This window comes from Antechinus flavipes, chromosome 2 (genome assembly GCF_016432865.1).
Source record: "Antechinus flavipes isolate AdamAnt ecotype Samford, QLD, Australia chromosome 2, AdamAnt_v2, whole genome shotgun sequence".
In the NCBI taxonomy this organism is placed as follows: domain Eukaryota; kingdom Metazoa; phylum Chordata; class Mammalia; order Dasyuromorphia; family Dasyuridae; genus Antechinus; species Antechinus flavipes.
In genome coordinates this window covers 361,938,169-361,955,227 of record NC_067399.1, presented here as the reverse complement: position 1 = coordinate 361,955,227, position 17,059 = coordinate 361,938,169, and the positions used below count along the sequence as shown (strand labels likewise).

At 37.1% G+C, this 17,059-nt stretch overlaps 1 protein-coding gene and 1 pseudogene across 6 annotated transcripts in view; one reads left to right on the top strand and one right to left on the bottom strand.

The window, feature by feature from the left end:
• The window catches only part of JADE2 (jade family PHD finger 2), a 201,766-nt gene that overhangs the window by 126,558 nt on the left and 58,149 nt on the right, over positions 1-17,059 (top strand). The gene's annotated exons all lie outside the window — the stretch shown is intronic.
• LOC127549817 (succinate dehydrogenase [ubiquinone] cytochrome b small subunit, mitochondrial-like) lies at positions 1,775-3,043 on the bottom strand (annotated as a pseudogene).

Sequence of the window (17,059 nt, the reverse complement as noted above, 5' to 3'; positions counted from 1 at the left end):
GATGAGTGGCACTTTCTATCACAATCTAATGGAATTGCCTTAAATCATCTCATTGTTGAAAGGAGTCAAGTCCACAGTTGATCATCACATAATCTTATTACTGTGTATGATATTTTCTTGGTTCTGCTCATTTCACTTAGTATCAGTTCATATATATCCTTCCTGGCTTTTCTGAAATCAGCCTGCTCATTATTTCTTATAGAAAAATAATATTCCATTATTATTCGGTAAGAAATGATCAACAGGATGACTTCAGAAAGGCTTGGAGAGACCTACACAAACTGATGCTGAGTGAAACGAGCAGGGCCAGGAGATCATTATATACTTCAGCAACAATACTATATGATGACCAATTCTGATGGACCTGGCCATCCTCAGCAATGAGATGAACCAAACCAGTTCCAATGGAGCAATAATGAACTGAACCAGTTACTCCCAGTGAAAGAATTCTGGGAAATGACTAAGAACCATTATATTGAATTCCCAATCCCTATATTTTTGCCTACAAGCATTTTGGATTTCCTTCACAGGCTAATTGTACAATATTTCAGAGTCCGATTCCTTTTGTACAGCAAAATAACGGTTTGATCATGTATATTTATTGTGTATCTAATTTATACTTTAATATATTTAACATCTACTGGTCATCCTGCCATTTAGGGGAGGGGGTGGGGGGAAGGAGGGGAAAAATTGGAACAAAAGGTTTGGCAATTGTCAATGCTATAAAATTATCCATACATATAACTTGTAAATAAAAGGCAGTAAAAATAATAATAATAATATTCCATTGCGTTCATATACCATAACTTATTTAGCCATTCTCCAGGTGATGAGAATCCACTCAATTTGGGTTGCTACTATTATTTTTGCTTAGGTGGATTCTTTTCCCTCTTTTATGGGATCACTTTGGAATATAGATCCAGTAGAGACACTGCTGGGTCAAAGGATATACACAGTTTTATAACCCTTTGGACAAGAGCATTCAAAATCTTGGTGGGGAATTTTTTGTTTTTTTCTTTCCATTAATTCTTATAGTAGTTGTTTTTGTTGTTTCTTCAGTGATATTCTATTATACTATATCTCCCTATTTGTTCAGCCATTCCTGATAGTTGGACACCTAGTTTTTTCACAATTTTCACTACAAAAAAGTATCAACTGATTTTTTAAAATGGAGTCATATTTATGCTTAAACAGGCAGAGGCACAGGAAAACAACAAAAAGAAGTATAGTTGGAAAGAGATTGTAATTTGCTGAAGTTTTTTAGTCTGGCTTCATTGCTGGAAGACTACATGACCTTGTACAAGATCCCTTTCCCTTTTTTTTTTTTTTTCTTTCTAGCAAATTTTTTATTATATGAATTAACAGAATGTTTTCTTTTACCCAAGATTCCCAAGAACAAGAAATATTATAAGAGGAAGAAGGCTGCTGGACAAATCTAGTCACAACAGGATGATGAATAATTGAATTCTTAAGAGAGCATTAAATTGAAACGTGGCAGCTTACAAGAGTTAAGCAAAATATAAACCTAGTGAGATCCTGAGACAACTTAGTGACTCATCAGAACTTGGATCACAAGCCAATCTCACAATTTCCTTAATCTAATCCTTCTTGGATTATATTCCTTATAGAGACCAATTGTTGAAATACCTATGCCTGACTGAAGAACAGGGGAGGTCTCATCAGTTGACTTCATTGCTACTTTTCTTGAGTTTTCATTGGTTAATGTGATAGACCAGAGGCAATGGGTGTTCTATCATTTCTTTTCCCACGGGTGTCAGAGGCTTCACAGCATGGCAACAACTTTGCAGATGTCCACATCATGATAGTTGAAAAAGCAGAGTTCTGCAAAGGTCATGGCTGAGAGCATCAAGAGGCTTGCATTGGCTCCTTTCACCAACTTGTCTCCATGAACATAGTCAGTAATAACCTGTCCAAGACCCCAGTGACTATGGAGGGTGAGGACTACAGCCAGTGAGTAGTCTACTGCAGAGCTCAGGAACAGATAGGCAGTTGGGAGCAGCCCCAGTAGCAAGACACTGACAGCTCTCTCACTAGTCCACTGCAGAGATGCAGTCTTAGAATTAGAGCAGTGGCTGGCAGACAGGTGAATGTGCTATCCTCCGGGGACAGGCCAATCCAGCAGAGAGGCTGAGACGAAGGCAGGTCTGAGCAAGCGGGAGCAGAGCTTGGCTGTCCCAGTTGCAACTAAGGTTCAGGTGTCCTAAGGCTGCAGCTGCCACCAGCGCCATGTCTATCAGAAGCCCCTTTCCCTTTCTGAACTTTAAATTCCCATCTGTAAAATTGAGGTATTTGGAATAGGTGATCTTTAAAGACCTTTTGAAAAGCTCTAATTAAATAAATTCCCCTTTCCTTCAGGGATATAGGTTTCAAAATAATCTATTTCCTTTCTTATCATTTATTATAATCATCTCATCACTCTTCTCCTTAGTGTAACTCTTTCCTAGCTGTTCTACTATCTACAGTAGGTGTGTCTACCCTACATTTATTCTCCGTATTTTCAGCTCTGGTGATCCATGACTGATCTTTGATTTCTTGTCTCCATTATCCTCCCTAAGTAAGAAGCCCAAAGAATTCTCATTGACCCCTTAAAAAATCATGCCTCAACTGGCAAGACTTACATGAACTAAGCTAAGTGAAACAAGCAGAACCAGGAGATCTATACCTCAACAATAATACTGTTTGAGGATGTATTCTGATGGAAGTGGATCTCTTCGATAAAGAGAGCTTTAATTGATCAAAGATGGACAGAAGCAGCTACACCCAAAGAAAGAACACTGGGAAATAAATATAAACTGCTTGCATTTTTGTTTTTCTTCCCGGGTTATTTCTACCTTCTGAATTCATTCTCCCTGTGCAACAAGAAAACTGTTTGGTTCTGCACACATCTATTGTATCTAGGATATACTGTAACCTATTCAACATGTAAAGGACTGCTTGCCATCTGGGGGAGGGGGTGGAGGGAGGAAGGGGAAAAATCGGAACAGAAGTGAATGCAAGGGATAATGCTGTAAAAAATTACCCTGGCATGGGTTCTATCAATAAAAAGTTATTTTAAAAAAATCATGCCTCAGAATTTATAAATTTATAAATTCAACCACAAAAATTTATTAATTACCTAATTTATGGGATAATTTAAGTGGGAAACTCTACAAAGTTTTCCCAGCCTTCATGGAATTTATGGTCTAAGGTGGAATAAAACATGTATAAAGATAATTTTTACATATATCATCATTATCATTGGTTCGTATTTATATAGCATGTTATGCTATATAACCATGTTAGGGTTGCGAAGATTTTTTTTTTTAATTTTATTTATTTATTTATTTATTTAAATAACTTTTTATTGACAGAACCCATGCCAAGGTAATTTTTTATAACATTATCCCTTGCACTCACTTATGTTCCGATTTTTCTCCTCCCTCCCTCTACCCCCTCCCCCGGATGGCAAGCAGTCCTATACATGTTAAATAGGTTACAGTCTATCCTAGATACAATATATGTGTGCAGAACCAAACAGTTCTCTTGTTGCACAGGGAGAATTGGATTCAGAAGGTAAAAATAATCCGGGAATAAAAACAAAAATGCAAGCAGTTTACATTCATTTCCCAGTGTTCTTTCTTTGGGTGTAACTGCCTCTGTCCATCCTTGATCAATTGAAACTGAATTAGATTTCTTTGTTGAAGAGATCCACTTCCATCAGAATACATCCTCATATAGTATCGGTGTTGAGGTATATAATGATCTCCTGGTTCTGCTCATTTCACTTAGCAGGTTGCAAAGATTTTTGAATACATTATTTTATTCAATCCTCACAAGAGTCACTGGAGAGAGGTACAACGATTAGTCCCATTTTTATAAAATGAGACTACAAGGTTAAATTATTTGTCCAGGAACACATAGCTAATAAGAGTTTATGGCACAGTTTGAATCAAGGTCTTCTAAGTAGCACATAAATATTTTAATATTGAGATGATATTGATAGTAGATGAACTCTGGCTTGAAAATCAGTATACTTAAGTTCTGATCTTGTCTCTGCTCAACTTGGGCAAGTTGACTTCCCCATCTAGACCCTTGTTTCTCCATCTGTAAAATGAGGGAATTGTCTTTCAGTCAGTAGACATCTATCAAGCACCTACTTTATGCCAGGCACTATTCTAAGCACTGGGCATACAAAAGGAAGTAAAAGAGAATCCCTGCCAAGATCCAACTCCTAAGTTTTATGTACCCCTGATTCTCAGGGCAGTGCTCTGTGCCACCTTGCTGCCCCATGCAGGATAATTTCTTATTCATCTTTATAGCTTCCAAAGTGAACTGCACAACATTGGGAATTCATAAATGTTTAGTAATTCTGTTAATAAGTATGTTTGAGTATTGTGTTCTATGACATGTAATTCATTCAGCATACATTCAGCATTCATTCAGCTACTCTTCTGTGTAGTGTCTTCCCAAGACAGCATGATAAAATGAGTGGGGCTTAAAGTGAAGCCTTTAATAGACATGATCTCCATGGGCCTTTCTTATCTGGTGTTCTGTGATTCTGGGTCACACATTCACACCAACACGTGGACCAAGTTAGGGAATCTGCTTTGCAAAAGGATAATTTCAAAGGTGCCTTGTACTGATCTTTAGTATATGCTGGAATCTGAGAAAGTCTTGTCAGAATGTGGTGGAACTCCTAAATCCTTAGCCTCAGACAGCATTCTTTGCCTACTGCTACCTAAAATGGCATTAGTCTTTTTTGGCTGCTATATTGCCTCAGTGACTCATGCAGTTCATAGTCTATCAAAACCTATAGTTTGTTTTTTTTTTTTCCCCATACAAACTGATGTCTAACTAGTCCTAATGATCTCATTGCATTTTGTTAGATTCTGCCCTCTGTTTGAGCAGAGGATTCTTTCCAGTCATTATGTTAGTTATCCCTTTAAACTTTCTTCCATTTAATTTTTTTCTTTAAAAAGGGTTTTACTGATCTTTTCCCCCCTGCCACAGATATTTCCTGATTTCCTTTCCTTTTTACTCCATGTCCAAACCCTTCCTTTTCACATTTCAGATGGCCTCAGCTGACATTTAGCACCCATCATCTAGCTTATGGATAAGAGAAGTCTATGTCATCATCTCTACTCAGGAACTAATGTGATTATTGCCTTTAGTTCATTGGCCTCATTTTTATTTATGTCATTGTTGTGTTTTTCTGATTCTGCTTTTCTTAGCTCTCTATCAGCTAATTTCCTATTTTTAACCTGAATTCTTCAATCATCGTTTCCTATGGAGAAATTATATTCCATTATATTCATGTACCATAGTGGTTCAACACTCCTGTGCTCTATGGATACCCATTTTTTTTCTTTATTGATTGTTTTATGTGTGAAGGGGGGATTTCCTACCATTAAAAGTACTACTATTCATATTTTTGACACATATGGGATTTTCTTTCTTTGGTCTCCTTGGCAAGTTTAGTAGTGAGATCACTGGGTCAAAGCATATAAAGAATTTAATGACTTTTCTTGCATAATTCCACATTATCAATCTTCCATCTACTGAACAGTCTCCAGTGAGCTCATAGATGTTTTATTTATGTCTCAGGTCCAGAAGGGGGATTGGGAATGAACCGGAGACAGAAGCAGAGGCCCAGAAAAACTGGCTGAAGTCCCCCGTCCTCTAGAGATGAAGGACAGGTAGAACAGGGAGGGGCCAAAGACTTCAAAGGACAGCTCTGAACTGTATATTTCATTTGATATTTTTTTTTTTTTTGTTCATCGCCCATAAAGGTTTTTTTGTTATTTTTTTTTGTTGTTTGTTTTTTTTAACAAGTTATATGCATGGGTAATTTCACAGTATGGACAATTGCCAAACCTTTTGTTCCAATTTTTCCCCTCCTTCCTCCCATCCCCTCCCCCAGATGGCAGGTTGATCAATACATGTTAAATATGTTAAAGTATAAATTAAATACAATATATGTATATATGTCCATACAGTTATTTTGCTGTACAAAAAGAATCGGACTTTGAAATAGTGTACAATTAACCTGTGAAGAAAACCAAAAATGCAGGTGGACAAAAATATAGGGATTGGGAATTCTATGTAATTGCTCATAGTCATCTCCCAGAGTTCTTTCCCTGGGTGTAGCTGGTTCAATTCATTACTGCTCTATTGGAACTGATTTGGTTCATCAGATTGCTGGAGATGGCCACATCCATCAGAATCTTCTTGTTGAAATATATAATTATCTCCTGATCCTGTTTATTTCATTTGATCTTAATAAAATGGGGAATGAAGGAGGTTGATGACATTTCAAACCAGATGATTCTAGGTCTGTTTTCTAGATTGTAATCACCAGGAAGTAGTTATTTCACATATAAGCAATCCTCTTGAAATAACATCTTAATTGTTCTCTGGAATTCCTTTTTTTTTTTTTAATAACTTTTTATTGATAGAACCCATGCCAGGGTGATTTTTTTTTTTTTTAACAACATTATCCCTTGCATTCACTTCTGTTCCGATTTTTCCCCTCCCTCCCTCCACCCCCTCCCCTAGATGGCAAGCAGTCCTTTACATGTTGAATAGGTTACAGTATATCCTAGATAGAATATATGTGTGCAGAACTGAACTGTTTTCTTGTTGCACAGGGAGAATTGAATTCAGAAGGTATAAATAACCCAGGAAGAAAAACAAAAGTGCAAGTAGTTTGTATTCATTTCCCAGTGTTCTTTTTTTGGGTGTAGCTGCTTCTGTACATCTTTGATCTGAATTAACTCTCTTTATCGAAGAGATCCACTTCCATCAGACTATATCCTCAAACAGTATCGTTGTTGAGGTATATAATGATCTCCTGGTTCTGCTCGTTTCACTTAGCATCAGTTCATATAAGTCTCTCCAAGCCTCTCTGTATTCATCCTGCTGGTCATTCCTTACAGAACAATAATATTCCATAACATTCATATACCACAAGTTACTCAACCATTCTCCAATTGATGGACATCCATTCATTTTCCAGCTTCTAGCCACTACAAACAGGGCTGCCACAAACATTTTGGCACATACAGGTCCCTTTCTTTTCTTTAGTATCTCTTTGGGGGGAATTTCTTAAAGAATGTAAATAGTACTTCCTGAGAAGTGCAAGAGAAGGGAAGGTTCTGAGGATGAGAACCTTAGGTAGGAACCTCTTGAGATCAGAGTAACAGGTTTCATGATTGATTCTGCAAAAACACCTATAGCCCAATGTGCAGAAAATTGTCAGACAACCAGATCTCCCAAGCAGGGTAGGGGAAGAAGTCATGGGATCATATGGAAGGCTAGAGCTGGCAGCTTATCCACTTCAACATTTACAGTTGAGGAGAGAGGGACTGGGCAAGATTAAGTTTCTTATTCAAGGTCATATAAGTTATAATTGTCCAAGGCTGGATTTGAACCCAGGTCCTTGACTCCATAGTCAGTTTGATTTTTACTGTCCTAAACTTCTACCCTGCTGAGCAGCTTTCAGGTTGATGATGGGAACTTTTCAGTGGCAAAAAGCTGAGTCTTTGCCAGCAGATGGTGAAGTTAAGGATGCAGGCAACATGGAAGAAAAAGTCTCTAGAGAGAAGAACTTAGTAAGAAACTCTAAAAGCTAAAGAAATGCATCCTTTAACTTAACTATTTGGGGAAGACTGTTTGCAAAGGTGGGTTCCTGGACACATGTCTCTGGCTTTTACCTTGGCTGGTGAATCCAACTATGGAGAGGTTAGCAGCCTGAGCAGTCTGCTGAGGAGAAGCTGCTGGCTGGCCCGTCACCTAGAGCTGTGAAGCAACAAAATCCAGTTCTCAGCTGCCTGATGGCACTGGTCGCTGACAATGTGACCAGATATTTAGTTGATATATTGAAAAAATAATGTTTCTCATACAGATTTTTTTCTCCTTTTTTTCCTTTTTAAATACTGTGTCATCCATTCTGAGACCATAAAGTGGCAGCCCTTCAACCAACATAAAATGACTTTCATTGCTAGTTCTAAAGAAGTTGCCACCCTCTAAAAATCTCTTTCAGGAAGAAAGGAAGGGAGAGATAAAGAGAGAATGAAAGAAGTTAATACAGAAGCCTTTCCTTGTAATAACTAAAAATAATTTAGTAAAACAAAATAACTCATTGACCAATTAGAATATATTATGTTGATATTTTCTTCCTTCCTTTCCCTTTCAACTTCCTTTTATGTGTAGTTTTCCTCATTATAATATAACATAATGTGGTACATTTTATGATATGCTGTGAGCTCTTTGAAGACAAGCCTTGTCTTTTGCTTGTTTATATTTCCAACTCTTAGAATTATTACATTGCTGTTGCTTAATAAATCTTGTTGATTTATATTTCTAGTCCACCATTTCTCTCCCAAAAGATGGGAAACATGATTTACCATCAGTCTTCTGGACCCATGATAGGTTACTATTGATTAGAATTCTAAGTCTTTAAAAATTCTTTTCCTTTATGTTTTTGGGACCTTCGTGTAAATTGTTCTCTTGTTTTTACTCGATACCAATTAATACAGATCTTCCCAAGTTTTTCTGAATTTTTCATATTAATCGTTGATTACTGTACAATAATATTCTATTGTATTACATTACATTATATTATATTATGTTACATTATATTATATTTTCTTCATGATATTGCTGAGACAGAGGGTTTCTACAGTTTAGTGACTTTTTGGATAGAATTCCAAATTGTCTTCCAGAGTGATTGGACCATTTCCTAGCTTCATCAACAGTGAGTTAGTGTGACTGTTCTCCTGCAACCTTCCAGCAATTGTCTTTATTTTTTGAACTCTCTGAATTGGAGGCTTTCTCTAGCACACCAGAAAGTTGTTGAAAAGCCTTGACCTTGAAAGAAAGAATGTCCCCAAAGAAACTCTGTGTTTGGGCCTTTTCTAACATGTATATCTCATTTCTGGGTCTTCTCTCACTTACCTTAAGCATTTGTGTGATTCCTTCCAGACCAACATTTCAGGGTAGAGCCACAGAAGGTGTGTCAAAGTGTCTCATGTCCCTGATTGAAAGTAGTGTTTACTTACAAGTCTCTGCTTGTTTGTATGAGTCTATGTTTCTAGAAGATTTCAGAATTGGATCCTGAGTTGGTCACTTTATACAAGATTGGAAACTTGCTGAAAATTTACCCTGTATATCTATGGACCAGGAATTTATCCTTTCTTTTCAATTTGTGTATTTGTAATGATCAAAATAACTTAATAGCTCAAAATCTCTCTTAAAAGTTTATTGCTATCACTATATAGTGTTCTCTTGCTCCTGTTCACTTCGTCTTTCATCATTTTCATGCAAATATTTCCATGCTTTTCTATGTATTTAACAATTTTATTCTAAAAGATGGTTCAAAGACTTTACCAGACTACCAAAGAGGCCCATAACTCCCCCCAAATGATTAAAAACCCCTGCTTCCTACATATGCCAGACCTTGTTTCTGAAGGCTAGAATTTGAAAATAGAAAGCCCTGGGAAAAACTTATATGTAGTGGAATTTTTTGGTACAAAGAAGGGCTAAGAATTCATACTAGCTCTTTTGATGAATTTCTTTGGTTCAACATGGGCCACACAATCCTCACTGCTATTGGGATAAAAGATAGTTTGGTTATAGATTGTTCCCCAAATCACTCTGTATACAAAGACATTAGGAGATAAAACAGTATTTGAGTGCTTTAATCTTAAGCTTCAGGGATAATTGATATCAGAGGGTGGCGGATCAGGTGATAATTAGTTGCTTTGAATTTTCTGAAAGTGCATTTGTGGAAACCATTTATGTTTAGAAGAAGGTAGGCTTTGTGTGACCTCCATCCAGACCATAGATTTTAAGTGACTAATAATGTGGCCCAGTGGTTGGTGGTAAGAAATCAGGCATATAGAGATGAGAAGATTCCAGCTTCTCTGTGCTTTTGATTAGATAAGACCTATCTCTGCACCAGCATCCCTCTATCCCAAGTTATGAAAAGGAGAATAAAAATCTAGGACGTGCTGGACCTTTGGACAAGGGATGATAGCAAAATAGATGTACCACAAATTGAACTTTTTCTAATTAATGCACATGGGTCCCTGCATATCAAAATTCAGACTTTGAAAACTGATCAGTTAAGATGAGGAATCAAGAATTACCCATACCACAGAAGGGTTCATCTACATTTTACAAAAAGGCAAAATGCATCTTTTGTTAAAGCTCCATAAGCAATTGTGCATGTAATAAATCTCACTAAATGTTTGAACTGAGTTGAGCATTTTTGAAATAACAGTATAAGTCAGTGGAATATATGTATTGGAAAGAACTTTGTCCTTGAGGTAAAAAGACCAGAATTCACATTCTGACTCCAACACTTAATAGCTGCTAGAGCAACTGACTTATTTAAACTTCTTCAGACTTCAGTTTCCTTTTCTAAAAAAGAGGGACTGATACTATTGATTTCTAAAGTACCTATCAATTCTAATATACTGTGATTCCACAAAAAGGAATTCCATTTACTAACACGTAACTTGGCTTCCTAAGAACACATCTATTGTATAAAGTAAGAGACATGGCTATAGGAAATTGTGGTGTCGGGCTTGTAGCTTTTGTTGCCCTTCCTTGCTTTCTCTATGACAAGGAGAAGAAGGAGAGAAGAGTCGATGGGGGTAAAGGAAGGGGAGAGGCAGGATATGGGTGTGGAATGTTGCTTATGCTGTCAGATTGGGTTGGTGGGGCAGTTGATTTTACTGAACATTTTTCCTGCCTATTTCTACAAAAAATATGTTTGCTGGTTAGAGAGAAAAAAAGAGACATGTTAAATGCAAATAATATTTTTTAAAAGATATCAATAAAAATGACATAAAAATAAAGTATACCTTTGAAAAAGTTAAGATATTTTAGGAAAATAAGGAATAAGGGGCTTAATATGTGCTATGTGAGGACTTGTGGCACTAAAAAACACCCCTGTCCTGGTTTGTGTGGTCCCTCCCATCAGTCCCATAGAAGCAGTAGGAAACTGTACTATTGCCAAGAAACAAGTAATAGTAACACTTAATGTCTATTATACAGTACTTTACAGTTTATAAATGGACTTTCCATTCATCCTTTCATTGTCCCTGTTTTTCTTTTAAAGAAACTGAGGCTATACAAGATTGGGTGATTTGCCCAAGTTTGATGAACTTATTGATGAATCTAGGATTTTCAACAGCACCTAAGTCCCTGGTTTCTGTTTATTTTTGGTAGTTGAATCATTTTTTGTTTCATTGACTAGGGACAGATCTAGCTCTGAAGTCAAAAAAGATGCATTTACAGGGTGAGTTGATATGGACAATGGCCTTTTTTGCTCTGGAGGGAGGCTTTGAGTTTGGTGAATGGGTAATGGAGTGACTCATGGAACTGTCCTAACCTGCCAGTCTGGAGAGAGCTATGGAATGAATACTCATACCTCTGGTTCCCATCTCAGCTGTTTACTGTTCTGTTCCTTAAGTGGGAGTTTCGAGGCTATGCTTTATAGACCGGTCTGATTCAGGAGTCATTGTGCCCAATTGTTAGTCAGTGAATCCCTTTTCCTGGGACTGAGACAGCATCCGTTCTTTTCTTCCATAGCCTTTTGAAGACTTTCCCCAGGGTTATCTCTTCCTTTTCTTTAGGGCCAATTCTTTCCTCGCTGGCAAACACAGTGGCTTCCCTTTGTCCCAACGTGTAGATACAGCTCAATGTGCTGGTGGTTTGGCCTTTAGAAGCTGGGATACAACAGTGGCTCTATTGTCTTTTCCAGGCTGAAAGTGTCACTGTGGCTGAGAAGTGAGGACTAAGGGTTGGTAAGAGGGAGGACACGCATGGAATCAAGGTGTCAGGAATTTGGGGATTGGGTGGAGAGAGAGTAGAAAAAGGCTCTCTCATCTTTTCTGTTTTTATTATTCAGCTAGCTGATATAAACAGACATTTGCTTAGTTTTAAAGACTTAAGGAAAATAAAGATGGAAAGGGCACATTTTTTCCCCACAGGACTCGAAGAAAACAACATGATGCAATAGGAAGAAAATTGAATTTGGAGTAGGTAGACTTTTGCTCCAAAATCCCATTTTTGCCATTTACTCAGTATCACATGAGGATTCTTCCTGTCTTCTCAAAAGAGGGGGATGGGGAAGAATGGTCAACAGCTTTTCCTATGCATTCCTATATTTCTGTATGCTCCTTGACCAGAAAGCTGGCCAGATCCCATGAGGGCACCAAGAAGAGGCTTAAAGAATCTCTTTGAAGCTATTGAGTAGCTTATCTAGTGAGTGAGGAAGGGGGAGCTACATTTTTTTTTTGCTTGTTTATTTTATTTTTTATTATTATAACTTTTTATTGACAGAACATATGCATGGGTAATTTTTTACATTATCCCTTGCACTCACTTCTGTTCTGACTTTTCCTTTCCCTCCTTCCATCCCCTCCCCTAGATGGTAGGCAACCTTATACATGTTAAATATGTTATAGCATATCCTAGATACTATATATGTGTGCAGAACTGTACAGTTTTCTTGCTGCACAAGAAGAATTGGATACAGAAGGTAAAAATAACCTGGGAAGAAAAACAAAAATGCAAACAGTTCACACTCATTTCCCAGTGTTCCTTCTCTGGGTGTAGCTGATTCTGTCCATCATTAATCAATTGGAACTGAATTGGATCTTCTCCTTGTCGAAGATATCCACTTCCATCAGAATACATCCTCATACAGTATTGTTGAAGTGTATAATGATCTCCTGGTTCTAGGGGAGCTACATCTTTGGGAAAGTCAGTTAATTCTCTGGCTCTTGGTTCCCTCATCAGTAAAATGAAGGAATTAGACTACATAGATTCTAAAACTTCTTCCATTTCTAAATCTATGATCCTGTGACCCCATATCTAAAGTTACAGTAAGTCATAATACAGCAAGATATGACAGGCCAAGAGGTGGATGAGAGTATTGTAAGAGAGGGGTAAAATGAGCAAAGAAACAACAATAATAATGGTGGTAATAACAATAACTTAAGGTTTACAAAGTCCATTATACATATTATTTCATTTAATCCTCACAGTAATCCTGTGAAGTTGATGCTACTTTTATCCCCATTTTAATAATAATAATAATAATAATAACTAGCATTTATATAGTACTTTAAAATTTGCAAAGTACTTTACCTTTTATCTCTCTTGATCTCACTACAATTCTAGGAGGTAGATGCTTTTATTATTCCCATTTTACAGATGAGGAAACAGACTGAGATATCGATTAAATTGCATAGTCTAGTAAGAACGTAAGGCAGAATTTAAATTCAGGTTTTTCTGACTCGAGTTTAATACCCTGTCCACTACAATGGTATTTTGGGGAAGATTCATCTAACAAGATGGAATTGGAATAGACGAGAAGAAAAATAAAGCATGTTACCCTTAGCTTTGTGCTGTTATTCTTTAGGGGAGAAAAAAGCCTATCCATGGTAGGTACTTAATAAATGTTGATCCAGGCGTTTAGGAAGTTTACTCTGATTTGTAAGAGTTTCTAAAGGCTGATCATTCTAGATACCTCTTCTGTGGAAGCATTCAGTTTGGTCTGTTCCCTTTCCTGAGGATTTAATTCAATAAACATTATTAAGCACTTAACTATGTATCAGGAAGCTTAAAGGGAGAGAGGGCTGTTAATCTGTGGAATCAAAACTAGAGCTGGTGATGGAAAATGGAGAGTTATTTGGATAATTTTGATTCCAGCTCTCTAGAAAGGGAAACCTTGCTAGTCTTCTATCCCAAGGGGAAAGGGAACTGGGGGTGCTGAATATCAAAAACTGAGTCGATCTGCATAGTGTTAAGATTCCAGGTGATCAGCATCTCTGGGGAAGGCATGATGTGTGAACAGTAAGTGTGGTCTCACATCATCTTTTCTCAGCCAGGGACTAAGCTCCATCTCTTCCTACTGTTGTCCATTGAAGCCCAGCAGAGAGTCATAGAATCACAGAATCTCAGAGGTCATTTCTAAGGAAAGAGACTCCGAATTCATGTAGGCTTAAACTGAACCTCAAAAGACATCCTCTCTAGAACAGATCCAGCAAGAGATCATCCAGTCTTTTGTTCACCATTTCTAGAAATAGGGAACTTACGCCATCCTGAAACAGTCCATTGAGCTTCAGGCAGCCTTAATTGTTAGGAACTTTTTTCTTATAGCAAACCAAAATTTTCCTTTCTTCAACTTCTAGTGGTTTCTAGTCTCACCCCCTGGGGCAAAGCAACACTGTACCTTACTTAGATATTTGAACATAGCCAATACATCTTCCATTAAACTTCTCCTTGGCTGAAAAGCCTCCCTATAGCCCCCACATAAGATATGATCTCCATTCTTATCTTCCTCAATAGGTCATGGGTTTTGTTTTTCTTTTTTTTTTTTTTAAATTTATGAAATAAAATAAGAATTTCCATAACATAGTAGAATTAAAAAAAAAAAAAAAAAGATGATTGCACATAAAAATGCAAATCTATCAGGTACAATTGATTGTTCCTTTTAAATATATAATAAAGTTTTCATGTAACTTTTTTCTCCCTTCCCCTATCTTTCTACCCTAGAGATAGTTACCATTAGACACAAATATGTTTATATATGTAAATTCATTCTATACTTCTATTTATCAGTTCTTTCTCAGGATGCAGATAGCATTTCCATAGGTCCTTTGCAGTTGAGTATTTATAATAGTTAAAATTACTTAGTTGTCCAGAGTTGTTCTTAAAACAATATTGCTGTTACTATATACAATAATCTCTTAACAGATTTAAAGTTGGAGGGATCATTAGATGCCATTTAGTCTTAATTCCTTAGTTTTGCAAATGAGGAAACAAGAATTAAATGACTTGCCTAGAATGACATAGGTAATAAATGGCAGAACCAGAATTTGAACCCATTTCCCATTTTCTCAGTTGGCAATGAGCTTCTTGATAGCCATAGAACTTGAATAAATGAAGACCCTTAATAGAAGTTAAATCAGCCTCCCTCTAACATTCCCAACACTGGATTCTAGAACCTTTGGTTAACAATCCATCCTTCTGAAATAGTCAATTGAGTTTCAAACAGCCTTAATTGTTATGAAGTTTTTCCTTAAAGCAAGCCAAAATTTGCTTTGACTTGCCCTAAGTCAAATGAAGAATTAAGTATGATAGGCAGAAGTGAAACCTGAACCTGTTGATTGCCACTCCAGTACTCTTTTCATGAACTTGAAGATGTACCTGATAAATCATGGTCATCTTACTCTTGTTGTATTAGAATAATAAGGGACTTGATAATGATAACAGTATTGACAAATAGATTTAGTACATTAGAGGCCCATCTGAACCAATCCTCTTATTTATGAAGAAACTGAGACCTGGAGAGGAATTTGGGGAGATGGGATATTAAGTGATACAGCTAAGATTCAATGCAGATTCTTCGACTTCTAATCCATTGATTTTTACCTCTATACCACAATTGGCTAGTACAACTATTATTTTATAGAGGAGGAAATTCAGATCTGAAGAGGTAGGGACATTTTTTGTTTTTGTTTTTGTTTTTTTTTGTCCATTCCCACGCAACTTTCATCTTAAAACTTGCAACTCTGCCTTCTTTTTGAAGATTAATAATAATTCCTATAATGAGGATTATAATTACCCTAGTTATCTGTATGTACAGGGAGAGTGGTTAACCTGCAATATTTAGAAAACTAAAAACTGAAGCTGGAGATTCTGGGAAGGCTAATTGTATTCAGGATATATTTAACCTGTGTTTGTGGAACTGAATACTTAGGCCAAGGAAGAGGCCAAGAGACCACCTTGGCTCCCAGCCCTGGGGTGGGGGTGGGGGCCTGTTGGTGTCTGTATCACTAAAAAGTTTACAATCCAGATAGCCATGACTGGTGACTGACATGAGACTAGAAGAAGATACATTTGCAGAGAATAGAAATTTCTCTCCAGACCACTTCCCAGGCCCCTTCTTTTTTTGTTCTCTCCCCAGCCCAGATACTTAGATGTACTTGATACCCGATTTAGCTGGGAGCAGAACCCTTTACCCACAATGAGCTGGTCTAGCCATAGGTGTTCTTCCTAGACCTCTACCCTCAAGTGGTAGGAAGAGAGCTGGAGGGGAGGGAACCTAACCATTGTTCCCTAAGTTACAAAAAGTGGGGTTAAGCCTAAGACTTGCTTTCACAAATATTCTGACTTTCACAAATATTCATGGCTACATGAATAGGAACAGTCAAAATCCTTATATTCATATGTTGGTATCTAGCTGGCGTTAGAGATAATAATGGATTGCCCTTGGCATAAGGTTGTTTCAAGGAATTCACTGTAAAAATGTGTAACTGATATTATTATACATGTGTAACTGATATATTATACACAGCTATTGTGAAGTGACATCATTTTGGAAATATTATCATACGTCACAATATAAATATGTCAAGGAAAAGCCCAGAAAATCTTGTTTCTGGTCCTGTATTTGCTGTCTCCTCCCCAGAGATAACTTGGGCCTAGTGCTTTCCTTCTCTTTGCCTGTCTTTCCATTCTCTAAAATGAAAAGATTGGACAAGATGAGGAAGGAGAGAAAACAGCACAGTGGGGAAAGTGCTGGCTGTGAAGTCAGAAGTCCTGAGTTCAATATCCAGCCATTCTGGAGAGCAATTTGGAACTATGCTCAAAAAGTGCATACCCTTTTATTCAGCAGTGTTTCTACTGGGCTTATACCCCAAAGAGATACTAAAGAAAGGAAAAGGACTGTATGTGCCAAAATGTGTTTGTAGTGGCTAGAAGCTGGAAAATGAATGGATGCCCATAAATTGGAGAATGGTTGAATAAATTGTGGTATATGAATGTTATGGAATATTATTGTTCTGTAAGAAATGACCAGCAGGATGAATACAGAGAGGCTTGGAGAGACTTACATGAACTGATGCTAAGTGAAATGAGCAGAACCAGGAGATCATTATGTACCTCAACAATGATACTGTTTGAGGATGTATTCTGATGGAAGTGGATGTCTTCGATAAAGAGAGCTAATTCAGTTTCAATTGATCAAGGATGGACAGAA